This window comes from Mus caroli, unplaced genomic scaffold (assembly GCF_978045245.1).
Source record: "Mus caroli unplaced genomic scaffold, Mus_caroli_1 scaffold_3, whole genome shotgun sequence".
NCBI classification, from domain to species: Eukaryota; Metazoa; Chordata; class Mammalia; order Rodentia; family Muridae; genus Mus; species Mus caroli.
The window spans coordinates 154,584,685-154,600,729 of NW_028227258.1; positions in this window are offsets into that span (position 1 = coordinate 154,584,685).

Sequence of the window (16,045 nt, forward strand, 5' to 3'; positions counted from 1 at the left end):
TATCAGAGCTGAAACTGGGTTTATTACTTTTCAAAAACACACAAATATCCCTGTTTAATGTTTAAACTTATGTCACCATATTGACAAAATTCTAGAAAAATACTTTCTTTGGCAAAAGTACTTTCTGTGCTCAAGTGTAGTTATACATAAACTAAGTTATACATAAACTAAACATCACAGACACTGAAATTCATCTTGTATATCTGTTTTGAGGCAATATGCACAAGTATGACAAACAGCAGTATATTTGCTTGGAGAACAAATAGTCCTGGATAGGAATAATCTTGACTCATAAGTAATTGGGGGAGTAGTAAAAATCCATACTCAGATCACACTTCCCCCACCTGTAAAAACAGGAATCATGGTGGGGAATTTTGCATGAATGCTGTGTTTTGACACATTTTCTGTATTTCAAAGAAGCTGGAAGCATTGTAACTGATACGGTATCTCAGAGTGTATCAAGAGGTTTCTTTCTAATGCAATTTAGCTCCCACCATATTGACATAAAAGTTAGAGACATTCAGCATTGTTTTAGGTATGAAAATACCTCATTTATCATTGAATGAAAATGTGCAATAGGATGTATTGATAAGGCTAGATAGATGTATTCTTAGTCAATATTCTTACAACTATTCATTTTAAGATGTAACAGTGTCATTTCAAGGCATTTCAAAGCATGTTAAAGCTTAGACAATGGTTTTTAATATTCACAGAAATGCAGTACCAACATTGTATTATAAAGGCTTCTCTGATATGGCAGTATCATACATGCAATATGGGAAGAATAACAATGCAATTTTGACAGTAAAACCAGAAAGTCACTGGTCTGTATTTTTGTATATTAGGAAAAAGTTCGAAAAAAAATTAGCTTTATTACACTATTTTCTCTTAGTATTCATGAATAATATGTGTGACCTCTGTAAATAAGGTTACATTCCATGAGGTTTATAATGTTCTGTAATTATGTTAACATGAAATTATTATTCTATCAGTATCAAATCCAAAATATTAAAAGTAGAATATTTCTGTTCCTATTTTAATTTAGCACTCCATATGCTTTGAAGTAATGAAAGATAACACTTACCTATAATTCTCTGACTAGACTAGCAGTTCTTTAATATTGTAATAATGCACCTTTATATACCATTATAATACTATTAGTTCATATTTATAAGTCCTCTCTATAAGATGCTCACAGTATCATATGAATATTATGGTAATTAAGGCTATGTGAAAAGTATTTGCATTCCCAACATACAGGTGACAATCAATTATGAGAAAGAAATACACATCCCAGTCAAAATATTTGTATTAAGTATATCTAGGATACTGACTTTTGAGTAACTCTAAATATAGTATAGGCTATTAGTGATCTTTGAATTTCTTATAGCTAAATCACTCTCAACAAGAAAGCTGAAGCACCATACAGGACTGTGCTACACATGTGTTCTTATGGTAGAACACCATCTGAGTGTGTGTTACTTGCTTCTTTCACAGTGGAGCTCCCACCTAAGATAAGAGCATTTTACCTATGTCTTCTTATGTTGTAAAACCAACCTGGAGTGTGTTACTTGTGGATCCTTGTGTCAAATTATGAGCAGGCTGCAGATCACAAGCAATTGTTCAATGATATGTTGTTACTGAGTGAGGACATTAATCTTAGCAATCTCTGTATTAGCTTCATGGAATGTGGTACAGGTATCTTTCACTGCTCTTTAGAAGGAAATTGAATGATTGGTGGACGTAGGTCACCATTCAGCCACTTTGTTTTCATCCATGTTTTGTTTGTTATTTCACCTTTGACCCCCAGTAATGTTTGGATTCATTTTTTTAAAGTTCTGTAAGTATTGACATTTTATTTATTTTTTAACCTATAATCTTTAGCCTGACATTTGGTCTTATGTACTGTAGGATTTCCAAGATAGATAAACTCAAGATAGGACTATTTCTCTAGGAAGATATTGAATGAATGAAAAAAATGAGGTGTCAGTTGTACAGAAAGGAAAGTGTCAAGAAAAAAACTCCTGATACTTTATGGCCAGATACTTAGTACAGACTTTCATTTTCAAGTTAAAAGCTAGAACACAGCTATGTTTTATAGAACAAATATTGCAATAAAGCTGATTCTTATTAGCAGTGTCAAGTCCTGTTACATAGGCAACAGTAACAAATCTATGAGATGATCACATTAATTCCAGACTTTATGAAACGTTTGTATACTTTTGCTTTTCAAGACTCATTCAAGAGGGGACTTTGTCCATCATGTTTGCTATTACTTAGTTCTCTCAATGGTGCCTTTCAAAATTAAATAGTTTAATGCATGTTAGCAAAAAGAAAGTGTTGATTCCACACATTGAACTCTGTATTTCTAAAATTAAATTATAGCAGTTAGCTCATAGTTATAATTGTCATTTCAGAAAAATTATGTGCTTTATTCTAGTATGTAGTTAAGTCTTCATTTAAACTTGCTTATTAGATCTGCTTCCACAAGCAACTTATCCAGCTTGAGTGACTCAAAGGCAAGTGCACTCCTGGAAAGCCCCAGATCCTTTTAAGAAGTGACTAGACAGGAATCCCTGAATCTCCAGGCACTTTTGCAGACAGCTCAGCTGAAGAATCACCTCTCATCCAGCAAATGTTTCCTGTTTGTGTAATTGTAATGAGAGCCTAGAGGATCTTGTTACATTTTTGGAGCCTTCTGAGCCTCTATTTTCCAGCCAGCAATTAAAATATTTCTTACATACAAAATTTCTTGTCATGATTATCAACCAAATCACTTGAAGATCTTTTCTCAATTATTTAAATGTTGCTGATTATTAGAAATATTTATTTTGGTTTCTGGGATGAATTTCTGATCTTTATTTAATTACCAGTTTTTCAAAGATAAATTTTATCTAGTTATAAACATGTTTCAATCCAGTATACTTTAATGCCTTATATAAAATAAACCAGCTCATGCTTATTAACATTATATTTATTTTCATATTTTACAGTTTTCAAATTAAATTTCCCATTTTCCTAACTTAAATTTGTGTTACTAGATTATTCATTAATAATAAAATATATATGTTGTGTAAATTATTTGTTTTCTTTTTAATAATTATACCTCAACATAATTTTTGTGCTAACTTCCTTTTTAACAGTGAAAAATCATTGATCATAAATATAGTAAAATTTCAGAAAGTTTAATAGCAAAATATATGCATGTTAAACCTGAAAACATGTTTTATTTACTAGCTAGTATACACTTCTCTCACTATACTTTCAATTCCTTTCCCTTCATTTCTACTCATTTTCTCCTTTTTTTTTTTCTTTTCACCTGTATTAATAACATGCCTACTATTTCTCTGCAGTGGCCTCCATTCCTCTTCTGTAATCCTTTCAGTACTTATCAGGAATAAATCTATTGAAACATATTTGTACTCTACTGCTGTTTCAAAGTTTTTTTGTAGAGGAATTATAATCCAACCACATGAATGCTCTGGCAAAGGGTCACATCTAAAAACCTAGGTCTGCTGGGATTCAGGCATGCTGCACACCTTTAATCTCTAACAATGAAGGTAAGATTGGTTTGTAGAAGAATTCTGTTATGTTTGAAAGTGACATCTAATTGGAGAACTGCAGAGGGTGAGTTGAGAGTCAGTGCAAATAGTTGCAGTACAATTGAGTTGAATTACATTGTGAGTTACTGCAGGTCACCAGAAGCAGTTGAAGTGAGAGAATAAAAAGGAAGCAGATTAGTACAAACTGCTGGAGCTAGTTTGAGGTCAAGAAAAGCAATACAGTGAGAGGCTGAGAGAAGTTAGATTGAGTGAGTCAGCTTGAAAAGGAGTTTAAGCCAGTACAGCTGAGTTGAACCAGCCAGAGCTGAGAGAAGTTAGATTGAGTGAGTCAGCTTGAAAAGGAGTTTAAGCCAGTACAGCTGAGTTGAACCAGCCAGCCAAAGTTCAGAAATTCCACGGGCTTGGACTCAGTCGGTCCCCCTCAATCCGCAGGAGAAATCAGGGTTCCAGTACAGGTGGTCAGGAGTCGACAAAAAAAGGGTGACAAACAGACATGGACACAAGGGAGTGTGGTATCTGAATGTAATTTTGTCAAAGTTAGCATCAGATTTATATAATACAGAAGAAAACAAAGATGTAGGGTTTCACAGCAGGTAAGATACATTAAAGTTATCTGACACAAAACAGAAAAATGCCTTCAAAGGACTGGCAGGAACCAGGCAATGTTTACATTTAAGATAAAAACAGCCCTGCCTAGAGTCAGCTAATGGCAGAAGCCAGGAGAGGATTTCACACCCTAATCACAATTTATGTTATTCCTTTGAGCCTTGTGAAAGATTGCACCAGGGGGTTCTGCTCTAGCAGACCTTTTCATGAATAATGCAATACTGTAGTTCTTCATTAAACCACAGCCCTCCTTTTTCCTAGACCATACTAAATTCTTGCATATGTGAGTAACTTGGATGCTCTTTAAGTATCTGTAGGGAATCTCCATTTGTCAGAAGAACTTTCTTATAATATGGAATGTAGTCTGCCATACCTGACTGTAATGAAGATTCTAAGTATACTCTGCTAAGCTTGCCCTGAGATTTCTAGCTCTATTCAAGTAAATTGTAATGCCTGATATCTTTTACTGTCTCTCATACAATGTTAGAGGTAATTCTGAATGTTACTAAGTAACATTCTTACTGAATTCCAAGCTCAGGGTTAGCTCAAGGACTGCCTAGGACATTGGAACACTGGTGGAGGCTAATCTAACTTAGCTATATGTCAAAATCAATTCTTAAAGGCACTTATAATAAAACAATACTGAAAAAAGCACACATATCTTATACCCGACTAACACAGGGACAGGTGTGGAGCATACATGCTATGGGAATTCCAAGGTTCTAGGAGACTAAGTTTCCATGAACTTTTCTCCTCAGGACTGTATCCAAGCTTTTGGACTTGTCATGTGAGTCACAACTGGAGTGGATGTGGCAAGAAAGACCTAAGAAGGGTGAGATTATTCAGCAGTAAGCCTCTGAGATGACACTTACATGAGGGGAATAAAAGTTACAGTTTTCAATGATTCTGCCTTGGAGAATAGATTATGTATGTATGTATGTATGCATATATGTATGTGTGTGTATGTGTGTTAATTTTTTTTATTACGTATTTTCCTCAATTACATTTCCAATGCTCTCCCAAAAGTCCCCCATACCCTTCCCCCCACTTCCCTACCCACCCATTCCCATTTTTGGCCCTAGCGTTCCCCTGTAATGGGGCATATAAAGTTTGTGTGTCCAATGGGCCTCTCTTTCCAGTGATGGCCGACTACATATGCAGCTATAGTCAAGAGATCCGGGGTACTGGTGAGTTCAGAATGTTGTTCCACCAATAGGGTTGCAGATCCCTTTAGCTCCTTGGATACTTTCTCTAGCTCCTCCATTGGGAGCCCTGTGAACCATCCAATAGCTGACTGTGAGCATCCACTTCTGTGTTTGCTAGGCTCCAGCATAGTCTCACAAGAGACAGCTATATATGGGACCTTTCAGCAAAATCTTGCTAGTGTATGCAATGGTGCCTGCGTTTGGAAGCTGATTATGGGGTGGACCCCTGAATATGGCAGTCATAGATGTTCAATTCATTCCTCACAGCTCCAAACTTTGTCTCTGTAACTCCTTCCATGGGTGTTTTGTTCCCAATTCTAAGAAGGGGGCACAGTGTCCGCACTTTGGTCTTCATTCTTCATGAGTTTCATGCATTTAGCAAATTGTATCTTATATCTTGGGTATCCTAAATTTTGGGCTAATATCCACTTATCAGTGAGTACATATTGTGTGAGTTCCTTTGTGATTGTGTTACCCCACTCAGGATTAAGCCCTCCAGATCCATCTATTTGCCTAGGAATTTCATAAATTCATTCTTTTTAATAGCTGAGTAGTACTCCATTGTGTAAATGTACCACATTTTCTGTATCCATTCCTCTGTTGAGGGGCATCTGGGTTCTTTCCAGCTTCTGGCTATTATAAATAAGGCTGCTATGAACATAGTGGAGCATGTGTCCTTCTTACCGGTTGGGACATCTTCTGGATATATGCCCAGGAGCGGTATTGCTGGATCCTCCGGTAGTACTATGCCCAATTTTCTAAGGAACCGCCAGACTGATTTCCAGAGTGGTTGAACAAGCTTGCAATCCCACCAACAATGGAGGAGTGTTCCTCTTTCTCCACATCCTAGCCAGCATCTGCTGTCACCTGAATTTTCGATCTTAGCCATTCTGACTGGAGTGAAGTGGAATCTCAGGGTTGTTTTGATTTGCATTTCCCTGATGATTAAGGATGTTGAACATTTTTTCAAGTGCTTCTCTGCCATTCAGTATTCCTCAGGTGAGAATTCTTTGTTCAGTTGTTGACCCATTTTTTAATGGGGTTATTTGATTTTTCTGGAGTCCACCTTCTTGAGTTCTTTATATATATATTAGATATTAGTCCCCTATCTGATTTAGGATAGGTAAAGATCCTTTCCCAATCTGTTGGTGGTCTTTTTGTCTTATTGACGATGTCTTTTGCCTTGCAGAAGCTTTGCAGTTTCATGAGCTCCCATTTGTCAATTCTCATTCTTACTGCGCAAGGCATTGCTTTTCTATTCAGGAATTTTTCCCCTGTGCCCATATCTTCAAGGCTTTTCCCCACTTTCTCCTCTATAAGTTTCAGTGTCTCTGGTTTTATGTGAAGTTCCTTGATCCACTTAGATTTGACCTTAGTACAAGGAGATAGGAATGGATCAATTCGTAATCTTCTACATGATAACAACCAGTTGTGCCAGCACCATTTGTTGAAAATTCTGTCTTTCTTCCACTGGATGGTTTTTGCTCCATTGTCGAAGATCAAGTGACCATAGGTGTGTGGGTTCATTTCTGGGTCTTCAATTCTACACCATTGGTCTACTTGTCTGTCACTATACCAGTACCATGCAGTTTTTATCACAATTGCTCTGTAGTAAAGCTTTAGGTCAGGCATAGTGATTCCATCAGAGGTTCTTTTATCCTTGAGAAGAGTTTTTGCTATCCTAGGTTTTTTGTTATTCTAGATGAATTTGCAAATTGTCCTTTCTAATTCCTGGAAGAATTGAGTTGGAATTTTGATGGGGATTGCATTGAATCTGTAGATTGTTTTTGGCAAGATAGACATTTTTACAATGTTAATCCTGCCAATCCATGAGCATGGGAGATCTTTCCATCTTCTGAGATCTTCTTTAATTTCTTTCTTCAAAGACTTGAAGTTTTTATCATACAGATCTTTCACTTCCTTAGTTAGATTCACGCCAAGATATTTCATATTATTTGTGACAATTGAGAAGGGTGTTGTTTCCCTAATTTCATTCTCAGCCTGTTTATTCTTGGTGTAGAGAAAGGTCATTGACTTGTTTGAGTTAATTATATATCCAGCTACTTCTCTGAAGCTGTTTATCAGGTTTAGGAGTTCTCTGGTGGAATTCTTAGGGTCACTTATGTATACTATCATATCATCTGCAAAAAATGATATTTTGACTTCATCTTTTCCAATTTGTATCCCCTTCATCTCCTTTTGTTGTTGAATTGCTCTGGCTAGGACTTCAAGTACAATGTTGAATAGGTATGGAGAGAGTGGATAGCCTTGTCTAGTTCCTGATTTTAGTGGGATTGCTTCAAGCTTCTCACCATTTACTTTGATGTTGGCTACTGGTTTGCTGTAGATTGCTTTTATCATGTTTAGGTATGGGTCTTGAATTTCTGATCTTTCCAAGACTTTTATTATGAATGGGTGTTGGATTTTGTCGAATGCTTTTTCTGCATCTAATGAGATGATCATGTGGATTTTGTCTTTGAGTTTGTTTATATAATGGATTACGTTGATGGATTTCCATATATTAAACCATCCCTGCATCCCTGGAATGAAACCTACTTGGTCAGGATGGATGATTGCTTTAATGTGTTCTTGGATTCAGTTAGCGAGAATTTTATTGAGGATTTTTGCATCTATATTCATAAGGGAAATTGGTCTGAAGTCCTCTGTCTTTGTTGGATCTTTCTGTGGTTTAGTTATCAGAGTAACTGTGGCTTCATAGAATGAGTTGGGTAGAGTTCCTTCTACTTCTATTTTGGGGAATATTTTGTGCAGAACTGGAATTAGATCTTCTTTGAAGGTCTGGTAGAAGTCTGCACTAAACCCATCTGGTCCTGGGCTTTTTTTGGCTGGGAGACTATTAATGACTGCTTCTATTTCTTTAGGGGATATGGGACTGTTTAGATCGTTAACTTGATCCTGACTTAACTTTGGTACCTGGTATCTGTCTAGAAATTTGTCCCTTTCGTCCAGGTTCTCCAGTTTTGTTGAGTATAGCCTTTGGTAGAAGGATCTGATGGTGTTTTGGATGTCTTCAGGATCTTTTGTTATGTTTCCCTTTTCATTTCTGATTTTGTTAATTAGGATGCTGTCCCTGTGCCCTCTAGTGAGTCTAGCTATGTGTTTATCTATCTTGTTGATTTTCTCAAAGAACCAACTCTGAGTTTGGTTAATTCTTTGAATAGTTCTTCTTGATTCCACTTGGTTGATCTCACCCCTGAGTTTGATTATTTCCTGCCTTCTACTCCTATTGGGTGAATTTGCTTCCTTTTGTTCTCGAGCTTGTAGATGTGTTGTCAAGCTGCTAATGTGTGCTCTCTCCAGTTCCTTTTTGGAGGCACTCAGAGCTATGAGTTTCCCTCTTAGAAATGTTTTCATTGTGTCCCATAGGTTTGGGGATGTTGTGGGTTCATTTTCATTAAACTCTAAAAAAGTCTTTAATTTCTTTCTTTGTTCCTTCCTTGACCAAGGTATCAATGAGGATTGTGTTGTTCAGTTTCCACGTGAATGTTTGCTTTCCAATATTTATGTTGTTATTGAAGATCAGCCTTAGTTCATGGTGGTCTGATAGGATGCATGGGACAATTTCAATATTTTTGTATCTGTTGAGGCCTGTTTTGTGACCAATTATATGGTCAATTTTGGAGAAGGTTCCGTGAGGTGCTGAGAAAAAGGTATATCCTTTTGTTTTAGGATAAAATGTTTTGTAGATATCTGTTAAGTCCATTTGTTTCATAACTTCTGTTAGTTTCACTGTGTCCCTGTTTAGTATCTGTTTCCACGATCTGTCCATTGATGAAAGTGGTGTGTTGAATTCTCCCACTATTATTGTGTAAGGTGTAATGTGTGCTTTGAGCTTTTCTAAAGTGTCTTTAATGAATGTTGCTGCCCTTGCATTTGGAGCATAGATTTTCAGAATTGAGAGTTCCTCTTGGAGGATTTTACCTTTGATGAGTATGAAGTGTCCCTCCTTGTCTTTTTTGATAACTTTGGGTTGGAAGTCGATTTTATTCTATATTAGAGTGGCTACTCCAGCTTGTTTCTTCAGGCCATATGCTTGGAAAATTGTTTTCCAGCCTTTCACTCTGAGGTAGTGTCTGTCTTTTTCCCTGAGATGGGTTTCCTGTAAGCAGCAGAATGTTGGGTCCTGTTTGTGTAGCCAGTGTGTTAGTCTATGTCTTCTAATTGGGGAATTGAGTCCATTGATATTAAGAGATATTAAGGAAAAGTAATTGTTTCTTCCTTTTATTTTTGTTGTTAGAGTTGGCATTCTGTTCTTGTGGCTGTCTTCTTTTTGGTTTGTTGAGGGATTACTTTCTTGCTTTTTCTAGGGCATGATCTCCATCCTTGTATTGTTTTTTTTCTGTTATTATCCTTTGAAGGGCTGGATTCGTGGAAAGATAATGTGTGAATTTGTTTTTGTCGTTGAATACATTGGTTTCTCCATCTATGGTAACTCAGAGTTTGGCCGGGTGTCTTAGTCAGGGTTTCTATTCCTGCACAAACATCATGACCAAGAAGCAAGTTGGGGAGGAAAGGGTTTATTCGGCTTACACTTCCATGCTCCTGTTCATCACCAAAGGAAGTCAGGATTGGAACTCAAACAGGTCAGGGAGCAGGAGCTGATGCAGAGGCCATGGAGGGATGTTCTTTACTGGCTTGCCTCCCCTGGCTTGCTCAGCCTGCTCTCTTATAGAACCCAAGACTACCAGCCCAGGGATGGTCCCACCCACAAGGGGCCTTTCCCCCTTGATCACTAATTGAGAAAATGCCTTACAGTTGGATCTCATGGAGGCATTTCCTCAACTGAAGCTCCTTTCTCTGTGATAACTCCAGCTGTGTCAAGTTGACACAAAAATAGCCAGTACAATTGACCCCTTGTCAACTTGACACACAAACACATCACTAGTAAGCCTCAACCCTTACATTCTTACTCATCCCCAAGATCTAAATAACTTTAAAAGTCCCACAGTCTTTACATATTCTTAAAATTTCAATCTCTTTAAAATATACATCTCTTTTAAAATCCAAAGTCTTTTTACAATTAAAAGTCTCTTAACTGTGGGTTCCACTAAAACAGTTTCTTCCTTCAAGGGGGAAAATATCAGGGCACAGTCACAATCAAAGCAAAAATCAATCTCTAACCGTCCAACGTCTGGGATCCAACTCACGATCTTCTGGGCTCCTCCAAGGGCTTGGGTCACTTCTCCAGCCATGCCCTTTGTAGCACACACGTAGTCCTCTGGGCTCCAGATGCCTGTACTCCACTGCTGCTGCTGCTCTTGGTGGTCATCTCGTGGTACTGGCATCTCCAAAACACTGCATGACCCCTTCAGTCCTGGGCCTTCAATTGCAACTGAGGCTGCACCTTCACCAATGGCCTTCCATGGCCTCTCACAGTGCCGAGCCTCAGCTCCTCTGCATGGCCCCTTCATGCCTTCAAAACCAGTACCACCTGGGTGACCCTTACACATTACCAAGTCCCACTGCAGAAGGAGTACAACCTTGCCTATCTCTGGAACACAGCCTCTTTGTGCTTTCAGAAAACACTTCCCAGAAGATGTCACCTCAACGATGCTGGTCTCTTCTTATTCACTGCTAATTTCTTAGCTCCAGCTAACCAGCATCAATAGTCCCAGTAATGCAAAGTTTTTGCTTTAGTAGTTCTGGTATCTTGTTAATCACAGCTGATTCTTCAGCCCCAGCTAACCAGAACTACAAAATCTTCACAATAAAAACAGCAATAGCCCTGAAGAGAGTCTTTAATTTTCCCTCTGAAATTTCACAAACCAGGCCTCCATCTTCTGCACTGTTCTCAGCATTATCTTCCAAGCTCCTACACAACATCTGACAGAGCTCTTAACAACGAATGGATCTTCAAGCCCAAAGTTCCAAAGTCCTTCCACAGTCCTCCCCAAAACATGGTCAGGTTGTCACAGGAATACCCCACTCTGCTGGTACCAATTTGTCTTAGTCAGGGTTTCTATTCCTGCACAAACATCATGACCAAGAAGCAAGTTGGGGAGGAAAGGGTTTATTCGGCTTACACTTCCATGCTGCTGTTCATCACCAAAGGAAGTCAGGACTGGAACTCAAACAGGTCAGGGAGCAGGAGCTGATGCAGAGGCCATGGAGGGATGTTCTTTACTGGCTTGCCTCCCCTGGCTTGCTCAGCCTGCTCTCTTATAGAACCCAAGACTACCAGCCCAGGGATGGTCCCACCCACAAGGGGCCTTTCCCCCTTGATCACTAATTGAGAAAATGCCTTACAGTTGGATCTCATGGAGGCATTTCCTCAACTGAAGCTCCTTTCTCTGTGATAACTCCAGCTGTGTCAAGTTGACACAAAAATAGCCAGTACACCGGGTATAGTAGCCTAGGCTGGCATTTGTGTTCTCTTAGTGTCTGTATAACATCTGTCCAGGCTCTTCTGGCTTTCATAGTCTATGGTGAAAAGTCTGGTGTAATTTTGATAGGCCTGCCTTTATATGTTACTTGACCTTTCTCCCTTACTGCTTTTAATATTCTATCTTTATTTCTTGCATCTGTTATTCTGATTATTATGTGTCTGGAGGAATTTCTTTTCTGGTCCATTCTATTTGGAGTTCTGTATACTTCCTGTATGTTCATGGGCATCTCTTTCTTTAGGTTTGGGAAGTTTTCTTCTAAAATTTTTTTGAAGATATTAGCTGGCCCTTTAAGTTGAAAATGTTCATTCTCATCAACTCCTATTATCCATAGGTTTGGTCTTCTTATTGTGTCCTGTATTTCCTGGATGTTTTGAGTTAGGATCCTTTTGCGTTTTGTATTTTCTTTGATTGTTGTGCAGATGTTCTCTATGGAATCTTCTGCACCTGAGATTCTCTCTTCCATCTCTTGTATTCTGTTGCTGATGCTCGCATCTATGGTTCCAGATTTCTTTCCTAGGGTTTCTATCTCCAGCGTTGCCTCACTTTGGGTTTTCTTTATTGTGTCTGCTTCCCTTTTTAGGTCTAGTATAGTTTTGTTCATTTCCATCACCTGTTTGGATGTGTTTTCCTGTTTTTCTTTGAGGACTTCTACCTGTTTGGTTGTGTTTTCCTGTTTTTCTTTAAGGACTTGTAACTCTTTAGCAGTGTTCTCCTGTATTTCTTTAAGTGAGTTATTAAAGTTCTTCTTGATGTCCTCTACCATCATCATGAAATATGCTTTTAAATCCGGGTCTAGCTTTTCGGTTGTGTTGGGGTGCCCAGGACTAGGTGGGGTGGGAGTGCTGCGTTCTGATGATGGTGAGTTGTCTTGATTTCTGTTAGTAGGATTCTTGTGTTTGCCTTTCGCCATCTGGTAATCTCTGGGGCTATGCATAATATACTTGGCAGGGTCCTGGAACCAAGATGTCTGCTGCTGATGCTCAGGCAAAGTGCTCCCTCTCTGCTCGGACCCCTTTCCTCTGGCAGGGATGGTGGCCAGATGTCTGGGGCCTGTGCAGAATGTACTAGGCGGGGTCCCAGAACCAGGATGTCTGCAGCAGATGCTCAAGCAAAGCTTTCCCTGGCTGGTCGGACCCCTTTCCTCTGGCAGGGAAGGTGGCCGGATGTCTGGGGCCTGTGCAGAATGCACTAGGCAGGGTCCCGGAACAAGGATGTCTGCAGCAGATGCTCAGGCAAAGTGTTCCCGGGCTGGTCGAATCCCTAACCTCTGGCCCGGAAAGTGGCCAGCTGTCTGGGCCCGAAAAGGGGGCTGCCTTAGAAGCTCTGTGGCTCCCCCCTGTCGCAGAATCTATTAGCTTCTGTATTCCGTACTCTCACCTGTGCAGAATACACTCGGCGAGGGGCCAGGAACTCTGTGTGTTAATTTTTAAAGGTCAATCTTGACAGGATGTACTCTTGGTGGAACTATAAAATGACACAATAGTAGGTAAACTTCTGGATATTCATTTGAATGAACTAAAACACGAATTTTGAACATATATGTGCACTCCTATTCTTACTGATGCCTCATTCAATATTATCAAGATGTAGAAGCAAAATAATGTAGTCACTGATAAACTAGTGAATACTGAAAACATCATTAGCCATAAGCATACATATCTATCAATTATAGTTTCTACGCAGGTTTGAATATTATTCATTATCAGAAGCAGTAAAAATCCTTCCAGATTCACCTACAGGGCTAAATCTAGCATCTCCAATGAAATACACAGTCCCCACTTCAAACTTTCTTCCCCTGACTTACTGCTTTATTTCATCCCTGAAGCCTAACATATATACTCTATGGAATCATTCGGGCTAACTGTAGATCTTCAACTCTCTCTTCCTTCCTTTAAATCCAACCCTTAAGTGTAAAAACCAGCTCAATAGTAGACCAAGTGTTACAGTCTCTCTCACTCTCTGACCCCATTCCCAAGAGAATATGCAGATGCTAGTGGAACACTCTGCTTTGCTTCCTCCTGTGGACACCCATCTCCAATAATGTCTCAGCTCCAAATAACAGGAAACATATTTTACCTGGAACCTTCCCTGACCACATCTACCAGGATTCCCAAAAAATTTCCTACAACAACAAAAATAAGGGTAATCAACAAAAACACTTCTCTTGTGCTCTTGATATTTTCAACATCAACAGACTCTATGTTCAGAGGACTTATACTAAGAGAATGTATGCAAAAACAGGATCCATTTTACTTTTGCATTCATAAAACATACAATAACATCAAACTTCGACATCACCTCAAGTTTAAAAATAGAAAATATGTTCTTTGCAGTAGCTAAATAGTAAGCTTCTGTAGTCATTTGAAAATCTGACAAAATAAGGTTTTAACAAAAACTGATACACAGGGAATTTTACTACATACTCATCAAAGGAAAAATTCACCACAATGACATTGCAATCCTACTCAGCAAACACAAGGGCACACAAATTCATATACTTGCAGATATCCAGTCTGGCTGTCATCTGAGAGACTCCACCTAGCAGTTGACTCAGACTGATGCAGACACTCACAGGTAAACAGTGGATGGAGCTTCATAAATTCATTGTTTATAATAGCTGAGTAGTACTCCATTGTGTAAATGTACCACATTTTCTGTATCCATTCCTCTGTTGAGGAGCATCTGGGTTCTTTCCAGCTTCTGGCTATTATAAATAAGGCTGCTATGAACATAGTGGAGCATGTGTCCTTATTACATGCTGGAGCATCTTCTGGGTATATGCTCAGGAGTAGTAATGCTGAATCCTCTGGTAGTACTATGTCCAGTTTTTTGAGTACCTGCCAAACTGATTTCTAGAGTGGTTGTACCAACACTGGATGAGTGTTCCTCTTTCTCCACATCCTCGCCAGCATCTTCTGTCACCTAAATTTTCGATCTTAGCCATTCTGGCTGGTGTGAGGTGGAATCTCAGGGTTGTTTTGATTTGCACTTCCCTGATGACTAAGGATGTTGAGCATTTCTTTAGGTGCTTCTCAGCCATTTGCTGTTCCTCAGTTGAGAATTCTTTGTTTAGCTCTGTACACCAATTTTTAATAGGGTTATTTGGTGTTCTGTAGTCTAACTTCTTGAGTTCTTTTTATAGATTGGATATTAGCTCTCTATCAAATTTAGGATTGGTAAAGATCTTTTCACAATCTGATGGTTGCCATTTTCATGGTAAAAGTCTTGGAAAGATCTGGACTTCAAGGTTAGTACCTAAATATAGTAAAAGCAATATACAGTAAACCAGTAGTTATCAACAAACTAAATGGAGAGAAACTTGAAGCAATCCCACTAAAATCAGGGACTAGAAAAGGCTATACACTTTCTCCCTATGTATTCAATACAGTATTTAAAGTCCTAGCCAGAGCAATTAGACAACAAAAGGAGGTCAAAAGGATACAAACTGAAAAGGAAGAAGTCAAAATATCACTATTTGCAGATAATATGATAGTATACTTAAGTGATCCCAAAAATTTCTCCAGAGAACTTCTACTACTGATAAACAACTTTAACAAATTTGTTAGATATAAAATTAACTCAAACAAATCTGTAGCCTTCTTACACTCAAAGGAAAAATGGGATGAGAAAAAAGTTAGGGAAATGACACCCTTCACAATAATCAAAAACAATATAAAATGCCTTGGTGTGACTTTAACTAAACAAGTGAAAGATGTGTATGTAAAGAATTTCAAGTCTCTGAAGAAAGAAATTGAAGAAGACCTTAGAAGATGGAAAGATCTCCCATGCTCATGGATTGGCAGGATTAATATAGTAAAAATGTCCATCTTGCCCATTCAATGCAATCCCCATCAAAATTCCAACTCAATTCTTCACAGAGTTAGAAAGAGCAATTCTCAAATTCATTTGGAATAACAAAAAACCCAGGATAGTGTAAACTATTCTCAACAATAAAAGAACTTCTGGTGAAATCACCATCCCTGGTCTCAAGTTGTACTACAGAGCAATAGTGTTAAAAACTGCATGATATTGGTAAAGCGACAGACAGGTAGAACAATAGAATATTATTGAATAGTGAGAAATGAATCCACACACCTATCATCACTTGATCTTTGACAAAGTAGCGAAAACCACCCAGTGGAAAGAAGACTGTATTTTCAATCAATGGTGCTTATTCAACTGGTAGTCAACATGTAGAATTATACAAATTGAGCTACTCTTTTTTTTTTTTTTCTGTTTTTTTTTTTTTTTTTTTTTTTTTTTT